Source organism: Gorilla gorilla, chromosome 12 (assembly GCF_029281585.2).
Source record: "Gorilla gorilla gorilla isolate KB3781 chromosome 12, NHGRI_mGorGor1-v2.1_pri, whole genome shotgun sequence".
NCBI lineage: Eukaryota > Metazoa > Chordata > Mammalia > Primates > Hominidae > Gorilla > Gorilla gorilla.
In genome coordinates this window covers 97,636,992-97,650,570 of record NC_073236.2, presented here as the reverse complement: position 1 = coordinate 97,650,570, position 13,579 = coordinate 97,636,992, and positions in this window count along the sequence as shown.

The following is a 13,579-nucleotide window of genomic DNA, read 5'->3' as shown; positions in this document are numbered from 1 at the left end:
GGGTTTTCCAGAGCCAGCACTCACCCCAAAAATCTAACTGTTCTAAAAGTAATGTAGATTTCTTAAATCTGCATCGTCTGTGACTGCTCCAGAGTTTGTGACTACCAGCTCCTAACCATGCATTCTGTTCCTATCCTTTGTTCCTGACCTTCAGGATCTTTGTGAAGCTTCCCGATGGCCTGATGCTAACAAACTCTCAAGCACATACACTTTAAGAATAATATATCCCTCTCAGAGCTACACCACTGAAAGGTGTTGCTTCAACAACAGAAAGATTTATTACTTTCTTCCCTCACAGAAAAACCGCAGGAATATTTCCTTCTTGACTGCAGCAGTGAGTTCCAAGTTTCATTAAAGAACCGGCCAGATGCTTCCTCCTAGCTTGCGTGGGAAGAAGTTAAGATAAAGAGCATTTGAAACTCTACCTCTGCACACCTGCCCCATACCTTATTCCCTTTTGACAGTTCTTCTTCCCGTTTCCCCAGGGTTGGGGATATAGAGCCATGTGACCCGCCTCCCCGGACAGCTGGGGCCCTGGAACCTCCCTGGCCCCTCACCCTCTGGTATTAATAATAGATGGCTCTTAGTGAGTTGCACATCTGCCATAAAGCAGGCACTACGCTTTTCAAATTGTCTCAAATTCTTAACACCCAAACCGGAAAAGAGCTGTAATCTGAGTGTCTGCTGCTTGGACAGCCCTTGTAGTCATAGCAGCAGAATCTATCCTTCTGCCTCTGTCACTGAAAAGCATCTTCCTCCAGTATATCTGCACCCAGGGAGTAAGTTTCTTATTCCCAAAGCCAGTCCACACGGCAGCCTGTCCCTCTGCTCTTACCTGTCCCTAAACTCCACACTCAGCTGGGACCTCTGCTCACAGCACTGTGGGTCCTGCCCCAGGACTCAGGGCTGCCCTCTTCCCTTGACATGACACTGATGGTGGCCTCAGGGGTGTAGTAGGCAGAATAATGATCCCCAAAAATGTCCACATTCTGGAACCTGTGAATATCTTACCTTACATGGACTTTGTAGGTGTGATTAAGTTAAAGACCTTGAGATGGAGAGATGATCCTGGCTTATCCAGGTAAGCATGATGTAATCACAAGGATCCTCATGAGGGACAGAAGGAGGCAGGAGAGTCAGAATCAGAGAAAATGAGAGGATGGAAGCATAGGTCAGAGTGATGTGAGGCGGGAACCGAGGAACGCAGGCAAACTTCAAAAACTGAAAAGGGCAAGAAAACTCCTTCTCCCCCAAAGCCTCGGGAATGAACGCAGCCCTGCCAACACCTGGATTTTAGGTCTTCTACCTCCAGATCAGGACAATAATGAATGTGTGGTTTTAAGTCACTAAATTTGTGGTAATTTGTTACACCAGCAATGAGGAACTGATACAAGAGGTGACACAGGGATGACACATTGTTCTAGGTGCTAGAATAGAGTGGTAAACACAAATGACAAAAATCCAAGCCCTCACAGTGCTTACATTTTAATGGAACCCTCTTTTATGATATTCCCACTCAAAAGGGTTCACAATCTCTACCCCTCTTCCCCAAATAGGCTAATCTGTAATATATGGATAATCCACAGCAATACATTTTTCACAGTCTGAGTTACTCAGATAGGAATCATGCCACATAGTTAGATGATTCCCAAAATAGTCCATAGTAGGCTTCATTTCTCAATCTTTTCAGGGTTCTTCCGCCAGCTTGAGGTCAAAATATTCCTCCTCACTCTTCCTATGGTTTTCTGATCTCCTATGAGTAACTCTTAGATCTCTCTCTCTCTCTCGTTCTGTCTCTCTCTCACACACACACACACACATGCACACACCCCAAAGACAATCATTCTCAACCTAATTCTGTATCAGTGAGGAGGTCTTTCTAAAGGCAACATATTCCGTCCAACTAAATTAAAATATGCCTTTGCTTTTGTTATTCAGAGTGGCTCCAGTCCCCTTTTTTTGGCCCCCCACCACCACTTGTAGACTATGCCCTGGGCCTACCTGGCACTGGAAATGCTGCCCATCACTGTGCCTTTTTTTTTTTTTTTTGAGACGGAGTTTCGCTCTTGTTGCCCAGGCTGGAGTGCAATGGCACCATCTCGGCTCACCGCAACCTCTGCCTCCCAGGTTCTCCTGCCTCAGCCTCCCGAGTAGCTGGGATTATAGGCATGCGCCACCACGTCTGGCTAATTTTGTATTTTTAATAGAGATGGGGTTTCTCCATGTTGGTCAGGCTGGTCTCAAACTCCCGACCTCAGGTGATCTGCCCGCCTCGCCTTCCAAAGTGCTGGGATTACAGGCGTGAGCCACTGGGCCCGGCCCATCACTGTGCCTTTCTAAACAGAAGGCCTCCACTTGTGAGCATCACCCTGGCTATCCAGAGAACTGATAGAAGCTGAGTGGATGTGCTTTTTCGATACACTGAGCCACAGCAAATTCCTACCCAGGGCTTCCTCTCTACTAACAGTCCCTGCTAGAAGTGAATGAGAACTCCCTTTTCCCCATCTATAGCAAGCCCTCTAGTGTCATGGGATTTTTCTTCTTTTAGTTACAGACAAGAATCCCCAAGTATAGGTAGCTCCTTTTAATCATTTATAAACGATCCTCTCCTCCTCCTCTCTCATGGTCTTTTCCTAACAAAAAATGAGGACAATTCCAATTAAGCACAGGCACTTCAAGTGAATACTTTTGATTAAAACAAACTTTAACTCGGGCACAGAGGAATTTCAGAAGGAAGAATTGTTGCTGTAGACTCTGATTAAATTTGCCAAAAATAATAATGCTTGTTGTAGAGTAATTATTGTGATATAAAGAATAATACATTTCTTATATGTTGCCTAAGTACTAGGGACATGTGCTGAATATTTTACTTGTATTAGCTCATTTAATCCTCACCAATGAACTTAGGACTATTATTATTCACATTTTACATATGAAAAGATTGAGCTGTGAAGAGCTAAGAAAATTACTCCAAGATGACACTACTATTTAGTGGCAGAGCCAGGACTCATTACCTGACAGCCAGACCCTAACCACCCTGCCATTCTGCTGTGGAATGCTTTTCCAGCTAGAAGCCTATCCAGGGTGGCACCTTCCATCTCTGTTTCCATTTTAAAGTGAAAATGCTGAAAGAGGAATGGAGGAAAAAAAGACAGGTTCATGACCAAAATTTGACCACTATAAGAATTATGGATAGATAAGAAGAAACCTGAAAAGCCATGAACAACAACAACAAACTTTAAAAATCACATCGAATTGAGCAATGGTAAATGCAGAAATTTGGGATTTATGGTCGAAATTGTGTAGGGACTGGTGGCAACATTTATTTGCAAAGCGTCAAGGACTGCCACCTCCATTTAGATGCATTTAATACATGAAAGTCTAAAATACTCTAAAGAGAATCCCAGGAGAGGCTACGAGCCAAGAATCTTTGGCTTACAAAATAGTGGGGGCTGCTTCTTCCCAAGTTACCATGCACAGAAGCAAAACTTGGCAGTATCTGAAACAGAGGATTTTGATCCTGTTCCTACCATTGCTTCCAGAGAAGGAAGCAAAACAAACCACTGAGTTCTATCTACTCCGGCTCCTGAGCACCAAGACCCTGCTTGGAAGAGAATCTCACCTTGCCGTCTGCTCAGGAAAATCAGCCCCTCTAGAGGAAGCACCAAAAGACCTAAGTGCAGGGCTGGAGTTTCCTACCCCTTCTTATTTTCTGCAGAGTTCTGTTTCTTGAGGAAACTTTCCCCAAATAATCTAGCTGCCACTCTGACACCATTTTCATTGAGTAATTCATGGTGATGTCACACCAACCAGGCACTAAGGGAAGCCCTGCTTTTATGGGTTGGCTCTTCATTTAGGAATTTTTATTTTTCTGACTTCCATCCCTTTTTCGCTGGACTCCACTTTTTTTGAGGCAAGATGCCTGAGTGGTGAAGTGTTGCTTGCTTTTGAGAAAAGGAATTCCTTCTGGTTGAGAGGCAAATGGTTGAGTGAAGGCAAGATGCATGTCCTGTAATAGTACATCTTAATTGGAGAGCTGGCAAGAGAGGAAGGAGGTGTGGGCCTGCTACGGGCTCTGTTATTCCTAATAGGGTTCATTGAGCTAAGCACAGAAGATGGGCTGGGGGCACTAGGACTAACAGCCACCCCCTGAAGACACAATCACGCATGCCTGGGGAGCTGACCACCTCCTTTTGACACCCGGACAGCCACATCTAACCCACATCCCCACATTCCCGCCTTGCCTCTCAGCTGCTCTGTGCAGCAAGACGGCAAAGGCAAGTTTGGCAAAGCTTGCCTGTAAAAGCCTAATCCAAACAGCATGTCCGCTGAGCTCAGCCGGGTGACTCATGTGCAGTGATGTGTGAGGCCAGCGAGCAGAGATTAGGATCTGGCCCGCCCGCCAGCCTACCCTGCACTTCCTTTGATCAACTCTGATGGTTTTTAATTCTGCAGAAGCAGCTTCCTGCCAGCAGCAAGCAGCTCTCAGTGGCGGCTGGAGCTGCGTCTGTGCTGACCTACTTGTCAGTGGGGAGGGAGGCATGTGCTAATGGCACTGGGACATCCCGGGCTCACAGGCTGCACGGAGCGAGAGGGCAGCCTCTTTTGCTGAGGTGCCCATGGTGACATCAGAAGCTTGCTCCTCAGCCAACACCAGCAAGGCCATGCGTGTGAGCAGCCTGGGCTCTGAACCTGCTGCTGGTATTGGTTAGAATCACTGGGTAATAAAGAAAAATGGGACTCTCCCTGGGGGACTTTTTTTTGGTAAACTGGGGCATCTCTAAGGACGCCATCTGGCACAAAATGAAGCACTCTCTGGGTTCTTCAGAAGTACTCTTTTACATCTGTTTTGCTTGAAATGGAACACATTCGGAGTATATTACTTTTTTGAACCGCTCTTTCCCTGCTTGGTTGGAATGCGTTTGCCTCTTGATTCTTCCAAATCCCCTCGATTACCACTGCCAAGCAGAGCACCTGAAATCTGGTCTCATGCTTTCTCATTCCCTCTCTTCCACGTCTCTCCTTTCTCTCTCTTTTCTCAGGAAGGATAGCAGTGATTCTAATCTTGGCTGCGTGTTAGCACCACCCTGGGAAGGGGGTGTGGTTAAAAAAAAATTCCCCAGTCCCAGGCTCTGCCCCAGATTAATTCAATCAGAGTCCTGAGGGTAGGACCAGGCATTAGTACTGCTTAAAGCTCCTATTGTGGCCAGGCGCGGTGGCTCATGCCTGTAATCCCAGCACTTTGGGAGGCTGTGGCGGGCGGATTGCCTGATCTCAGGAGTTCGTGACCAGCCTGGGCAACACCGTGAAACCCCATCTCTACTAAAATACAAAAAATTAGCGGGGCATGGCAGCACGCGCCTGTAGTCCCAGCTACTTGGGAGGCTGAGCCAGGAGAATCGCTTGAACCCGGGAGGCAGAAGTTGCAGTGAGCTAAGATTGCGCCATTGCACTCCAGCCTAGGCGACACAGAGCGAGACTCCGTCTCCGAAAAAAAAAAAAAAAGAAAAGAAAAAAGAAAAGCTCCCATTGTGCAGCCAAATTTAGAAGTCATTGGGATCTTGGGGTTGTAGGCCATCAGCCAAAAGCCCTAACAATGGTTCTTATCTGTCCTCCCACCACCATTCAGAAGGGTCTAAGAAGTGACGTGTACTTTAACCAGTTAAGGCAAAATATTATCTGGATGGGATAACTAGCCTACATATTAAGAAGAATTTCTTCTTCCGATTAAAAGTATTTACCGGCTAGGTGCAGTGGCTCATGCCTATAATCCCAGAATTTTGGGAGGCCAAGGCAGGAGGACCGCTTGAGCCTAGGAATTCAAGACCAGCCTGGGCAACATAGTGAGACCCTTGTCTCTACAAAAAATAAAATAAAAAATTAGCCCAAGCATGGTGATGTGTGCCTGTGGTCTCAGCTACTCAGGAGGCTGAGGTGGGAGGATAGGATCACTTGACTCTGGGAGGCGGAGGTTGCAGTGAGCCGAGATCACACCACTGCACTCCAGCCTGGGCCACAGAGGGACACTCCGTCTCAAAAAAAAAAAAAAAAAGTATTTACCATCCCACTGAGACTTAGCACAGACAATGAATATGCGTGACTGAAATACAAAATAGATGAGTCTTAATAGACTAGTAGCGAATGATTCAGTACACAGAGCATGATCAACTGAATGGAAATTTCTGGAAAGCAGGTTTGTCTGTGGTGATGAAGGGTTGTGGGTAGGGCAATGAATAAAATAAAGACCCCTAGTTAGATTTTAATTTCAGCTATAGAAAAATAATGCAATATTTGGGATATATTTATAATAAAAAAATTCATTGTCTGAAATTCAAATTTGACGGGATGATCTGTGTTTTGTTTTGTTTTGTGTTTTTGCTAAATCTGGAAATCCTAGTTTGGGTGGCAGGCTAGAGAGGAGAACCTCAGGCATTTGAGGGAGTGGTGGGTCTCATCTGTGTGGAACTGTCCCCCAGGGGCTGCAAGGAAAGCATACAGGCATTTGGGGTTGTCCCAAAAATTAGGGGTTGCTAGTGGCATTTGGCAGATGAGGATCAAGATGCTAAATATAGTACATTAGGTATAGTTCCAATGAAGTTTTGTTCTAATGAAGAATTGTCCCATCTAAAACACCAATAGCACCTAGACCAGTGCCACCTGCTGTACCATTTTACTGAGGACTGACTCTATCAGCCTCACATAGTTGATTCCCAGAAAGCAGTGCACCAGCTAGTCAGAGAGCTTCAGAACCTGCCCTCAAGGAAAGAGACAACCAACATCCCAGGTATTTGCCCCAAAGCCTCCTATGGTCCAAACCAAGGCATATAGCTGGTCCACTGAAATGAACCCCTGAAACAAACTCCAAGCCTTCAAAGCTTACTCTGAGTACCACCTCCTTCAGGAAGCTTTCTTTTGACTGCTCCAATTTTCACTAATCTGTCTGCTCAATCCCTAAAACTCTTTTTCTTCTAATTTAACATTTGAACATATTCTGCTAATAGTTCCCTGTGTGCTAGCCTGTGAGTTTTTCTCTCCAACTAGCCTGGGTACTCAGGAAAGTGAGATCAACTTCTGGGTGGCCTTGGGTGTAGCTGACATGTGCAAATAGGGGAGACAGTTGACATACAGATGAAAGGGGAGATGGGAAGCCATACAGAGGAAGGAGAAGATCAGGAACCAGAGATAAGATAATTCTGTAAATGGATACTAAATTGAAGTCTGGGCTTCCTGACAGCTCAATCAAAAAGTGAAACGCAATTGGTTACATCACTCTTACTGTCTGAAAAAAGGAAGCAATATCAGCTCATGAGGAAATGTAATCTTTTCCCTCATGCTAAATTGTAAGTGAAATTTATTACATAGATCCTAAAAGACAGGATTCTGAGAAACAGAATGAGCAATGTCTCCAATTGAGTTTTCAGAATATACAAAAAGGGTTTGTTTGTTTGTTTGTTTGTTTTTCTGTGATTACCCTCTAAGAAAGTCAGAACTGGTGGGAAGCGGTGGCTCACACCTGTAATCCCAGCACTTTGGGAGGCCAAGGTGCGCAAATGGCTTGAGCTCAGGAGTTCGAGACCAGCCTGGGCAACATGGTGAAACCCCGTCTCTACTAAAAATACAAAAAAAAAAAAAAAATTAGCCAGGCATCATTGTCATCCCAGCTACTCGGGAGGCTGAGGTAGGAGGATCACTTGTGCCCAGGAGGCAGAGGTGGAGGTTACAGTGAGCCGAGATGGCACCACTGCACTCCAGCCTAGGTGACAGAGCGAGAGACCCTGTCCCAAAAAAAAAAAAAAAAAAAGAAGTCAGAACTCCAGTATTGAACCTTGGCTCAAGGCAAAAATTTTTATAAGGAATTAAGCTAATGTATTCTAAATATATTGGTTTCTAGTGATTTTTATTAATAAACGGGTACTCAGAAGTTTTCAACAGCCCAGAGCTGTTATGAAGGCTTCATATGTGGCTCCCTCAGGAGCTTCTGACAGCCTTAAGGAAAGAGTGGGGGTGGAAGCTAAGTTTGTGGTTAGGAGTAGAGGAAAGAATGGGAACAGACACACTCTACTTGTCACCCTACCCTCCTCTCCCCAAGCTAGAATCAGACAGTGGGAATTATGCACCCTGCCAAGAAGGCACTTCCCAGCCACATCCCCAGTAAAGGAATAGAGGAAAACAGGATGTCACCAAGGGCCCACCCCAGGATAGGATCGTGAGAATGACTTGAGAGACTCCCTGATGGTATGGATCACCTTCTAATGAGGGCTACATTTTGGGTTAGTTTGCCTCTCTTCCAAAGGCAGGGAACAAATAATTAGATGACTCAAAACAGAGTTTCCATTTTTTTGTTTGTTTTATTTGAAGCCCAGGGGCTGTGGGTTGTTGATTAACACACATGTCCCTCTCCGTGCCCACCCATCCCCATCTCAGGTAACACCCCTAGGGCTTGGTGGCTAGCTGTGGCAAAATCATGATGAGTCTGTAGGTTATCAAAAATCTAAGCAGCAGGCCTGGGATGAGAGGTCAAGGCCAAAGGTACAAACCTCTGGCACGGGCTTTTGTGTTTTGTTTTTTCAATGGCAGTAGCTTCAATTTCCTTCCTGCTGGTGTGAAAAGGATGACTGGAGCAGGCAGGACTGATCCAGGTGCAGGTGGGGAGGATCAAACAGCCTGCCCACTGCTCCCTCTCCTCTCGTCACTGGGGCTGAGGGAGTCTCCTGTGGGAGAGAGGGGGCCATCTTTCCTTCGTCCCCGAGGAGAGGTCAACCTGATTGTGCTGCCCTTGCTTGCCTAGGGCAGTTGCTTCTCGGGTTGGTAGATACTGGGCTTAGCGCTGGAATGTGGATACTGGACTCGTTTCTGATTTTCTGACTCTTCAGCGATGTTGACCCAGGCCCTCCCCATCACATGGGGTTAGAGGAAGGAGGTTTAGGTAGAGTCATTTGTGGCTACTCAGCATCTGAACTCCCTTCACATGTTTAGGACATTTACCTTTTTATGAATCTTGGTGTCCTAAGAAAGAGCCCTAAGGACCAGATACTCTCTTATTTTATTTTATCTTATTTTATTTGAGACGGAGTCTTGCTTTGTCACCTAGGCTGGAGTACAGTGGGGTGATCTCAGCTCACTGCAACCTCCACCTCCTGGGTTCAAGCAATTCTCCTGTCTCAGCCTCCTGAGTAGCTAGGGCTACAGGTGCCCACCATCACATCTGACTGATTTTTATATTTTTGGTAGAGATATGGTTTCACCATATTGGTCAGGCTGGTCTCGAACTCCTGACTTTAGGTGATCCACCCACCTTGGCTTCCCAAAGTGCTGGGATTACAGGCGTGAGCCACCACGCCTGGCCCAGATACTCTCCTTTCTAGTCTCTTTTAAAGGTAGGATATGGACACACAACCGAGACTTGGCCAACAGGTGCAGCTGCTCCAGAAGGAATCAGAAATTACTGGCACCAACAAATACGGATCCCTTTTCACAGGAAACTGCAGGGCAGCAAAAATATACAAGCTCCCAGTGCAGTGGTGCTCATGGTGGTATCCAGTGTCTGCAGCTGAAGATGGTGACAATGTAAGTTGTGGTCCAGCACTGGGCAGTGGCAACTGTGGTATCATCATCTTAGGCCCTGTGCTGTGATTGTACCTATAGCCTTGGCTGTGATCCTGAATTTCTGGTTCCTGAGTTTTTTAAGCCTATTTCTCTAGGCTTCCCAGTTTTTCTATGAGTTGCCCAATAGCATTTCAACAAATTATTTTTCTGTTTAAATCAATCAGAGTTGGTTTCTGTTGCTTGCAACTGAGAACCCTGATTCTGTCTAACTACAACTGGCTTTGGTCAGTCATTTGCAGATGCTTTTTCTCTTTCGCTGCCTGCATTCTTCATGCCTCTGCTCTCCTGGCAATTCCTCAAGTAATCCAGAAAAGGAGGAAAGAGCATGCAGAGAATTTGACCACAGCTGGGAAGTGAGCCAAGAGAACACTGAAGAACTTGACTATTAGATCTCCTACTTTGTTAGGTGGGGTGAATGCAATATTAATGAGACAGAAGGCTGTGAGCTGTCTGTCATTTTATTTTTTTTATCTCTAACTTGGTTATACAATGATACAATTATTACCTATGGTACTTAAAGGCCTATGAAGGCATGGACCAAGTCTCCCTTGTTTGCCCCAGTATCTAGGTCATACTAGGTACTCAGTAAGTAGTAGTAGGGGATGATGATGGAAGTTTGAGAAACAGAATTCAGGGAAGAGAAGCTTAATATATCCTTAACGTCTTTAAAAAAAGAATTGTCTCATCTATGTGGGAGCTAAAGATTAAGGTCTGCGAGTCGAGCCAACACTGCAAATATGTGGTGGTGTTGATTGAGGAGCAAGAGCCTGGAGCTTTAGCCATCAGACATTCAAAAGTAGAGATGACATTCTCCCAGGCAGACAGAGCCTAACTTGGGTCTAGCCCAGACAGAATGCCGGTCCATTTCTTCTTGGAAGGGGGCCCCAAGAATGCCTGCAAGCTGAATTGAGATGGATCTCCAAAAAGCATTTTGAATCAGTTTCAAATGCATTGGCAGTCTGGGAGAGTCAATGTGAGTCTAGATAACCAAGGGCAGGGTTTCAGCTCTCTTAAGCCGAAAATAGCTTCAATGCATCTCTTTTTTTTTCTTTTTTTCTTTTTTTCTTTTTTTGTTTTTCAGACAGAGTCTCACTCTTTCTCCCAGGCTGGAGTGCAGTGGTGCAATCTCAGCTCACTGCAATCTCCGCCTCCCGGGTTCAAGCCATTCTCCTGCCTCAGCCTCCCAAGTAGGTGGGACTGCAGGCACCCGCCACCACGCCTGGCTAATTGCATCTCTTGTAGTAAGCTTAGTTTTGAGTAACACTCTCACCTGTCTCATCTGGATTTGGGTCCTTGAGGATGCATAGTTCCAAACTGACTCAGGTGCTAATTCTTGTTCATGGGATTAACTAATGAACCCTTACCTTAGGCAGGCCTCTTAATTAAGTTAAGTTCTCATTTCCCAATTTTAAAATCCCTGGTTTCAAAATATAGGGTTTGAATTACTGTGCTCACCAATTTCTTATCTAAAATGTGACAATTCCTATTACTTCCCTTAAGGACAAGAGTATAGGCATGAGCCACCGCACCCGGCCTAGCAGTGGTAAATTTAAAAAAGGGAAAATAGGTCGAGTGCAGTGGCTCATGCCTGTAATCCTACCATTTTGGGAAGCCAAGGTGGGCAGATCACTTGAGCCCAGGAGGTCGAGGCTGCCATGAGCCGAGATCACACCACTGCACTCCAGCCTAGGTGACAAAGTGAGATCCTGTCTCAAAAAAAAAAAAAAAAAAGACGGGAGGATGCCAACATCCTGTGACTTGTAAATACAATCTGACCTGGCACAATGGCTCACACCTCTAATCCCAGCACTTTGGGAGGCCGAGGCAGGCAGATCACATGAGGTCAGGAGTTCAAGACCAGCCTGCCAACATGGTGGAACCACGTCTCTACTAAAAATACAAAAACTAGCCAGGCATGCTGGTGTGTGCCTGTAGTCCCAGCTACTTGGGAGGCTGAGACATGAGAATCACTTGAACCCAAGAGGCAGAGGTTGCAGTGAGCCGAGACTGTGCCACTGCACTCCAGGCTGGGCAACAGAGCAAGACTCCATCTCAAAAAATAATAATTAAATTAAATAAACAAATAAATACAATCTATAACCAGTTGCAGAAACTGTAAACTGCTTTTTATGCTCAGCTTTCTTTGTTGCTGGAGCTGGATTGCCAGGGAAGCTACTTCTAGCCCAGGCTTATCTTTAGATTCATATTGAACAGGAGAATATGGTAAAGGGTAACATGCCTCATACTGCCTGAGGCTGTTGGAGCAGACAGCTGTGAGATGGAACACACAGGCATATATTTTATTTTAATTTTTTATGTATTTATTTATTTATTTTGAGATGGAGTCTCGCTGTGTCGCCAGGCTGGAGTGCAGTGGTGGGATCTCAGCTCACTGCAACCTCCACCTCCCCAGTTCGAGCAATTCTCCTGCCTCAGCCTCCCAAGTAACTGGGACTATAGGAGCACGCCACCACGCCCAGCTAATTTTTGTATTTTTAGTAGAGACGGGGTTTTACCATGTTGGCCAGGATGGTCTCAATCTCTTGACCTTGTGATCTGCTCGCCTTGGCCTCCCAAAGTGCTGGGATTACAGGCATGAGCCACCACGCCCAGCCACACAGGCATATATTTTAACTGTGCTGTCCAACTGGGTTTTAAGATGTAGAATCTATGGCAAGTTGCTTTTGCTCAGTAAGGGTGCTGTGACTCTTTTTGTCCTGGGATTCAAGTGATAAGCAGATATGAAGGTCATAAGTGACAGCAGACAGGATGGTCATCTTATTTCCTCCGCTTTCTCCCTGGAGAGGGGCCAGAGGACTCCAAAGAAAAGAGAGATGGGAATGGAAACAAACGAAACCCAGCAGGGGAGCAGGGAGGAGAGACGAAATGGCAGCCGACTTGAGAGCTCAGCTGCCAGCCAAAATCTGATGCCCTGCATTGCTCTGCATAAAGGAGCCCAGGCTTCCCAAATCCAGGCTCCCCAACATGATTGCAAAAGCCACACCCATCAGCCCACAGAAAGCCAACACTGCTGCAGAACCAGTGAGACACCTTGGGAGGCTGCCCGAGTTTCTGGAGATATCTCTGTAAAAGCTGCTTTTCTCCCTGGTGGATGCTTGAACCCCAGCAAGTGGTGGCGGACGGGACCCAGAGCTGCCATATCAAGATGGAAAAAAAATTTTTTAAGGAAAAGTTAATTTCAGGAATTATGTTCTCAGTTTTGTTGTAGGGCTAGTTGCCAATTCCTTTTCCCACTGGCAGCAGGCAGGGCTGACTGAGCCAGCACACAGAGGCTTCTCAATGAGCTTTGATGTCAACAAAGGTAGGCAGGGCAGGCCCCGGTGGAAAAATTGTGAAGTCAGCAGAGTTATCTCCGGCACTCCTCCCTTCCCCTTGCTTCCCCTTTCTCCACCCATTTCCCCCTCTCTCGGCTTCCAGCTTCTCATTTCCCAGGGGACCCTGTAATGTACGAAAACCCGCTGTCATAAGATACGAGGGGCCGGCTTGTGGCTCCAGCTATCAAAGTCTGCTTTTTCTTCCCAAGTCTAAAACAAACAAAGGCATGCATTCCATACATTTCCTAAGAAAAGAGAGGGCACACAGAAACGTTGTCCTTCATGTTCTCTCAGTTAAACCCCAAGAGTTTGGAGCCTCAAGTTTAAAGCTGTCCTCTTGCCTCCTGGGGTTTTAAGAAGATTCAAAAGTGCTTCAAACCAATAGAGCTGCTTGGTTTATGGCTCAAATTTAAACCACAAATTATAAAATGATAAATTGCTGCTCAAGTCTCTTCCAGGAAAGACTATGTTTTCAGATTAAGTTACAACCTCATGGACGTATGAGTGAGTCTAGCTGCTGACTAACTCTCACACTCATTTTCCCGCTGGAGATTTTTTTTTTTTTCTTCATGAACATTCACTGTTTCTAAATGCTTTAAGCAAAGAAAATGACCGAAGGCAGGAAAAACATCAGGGAC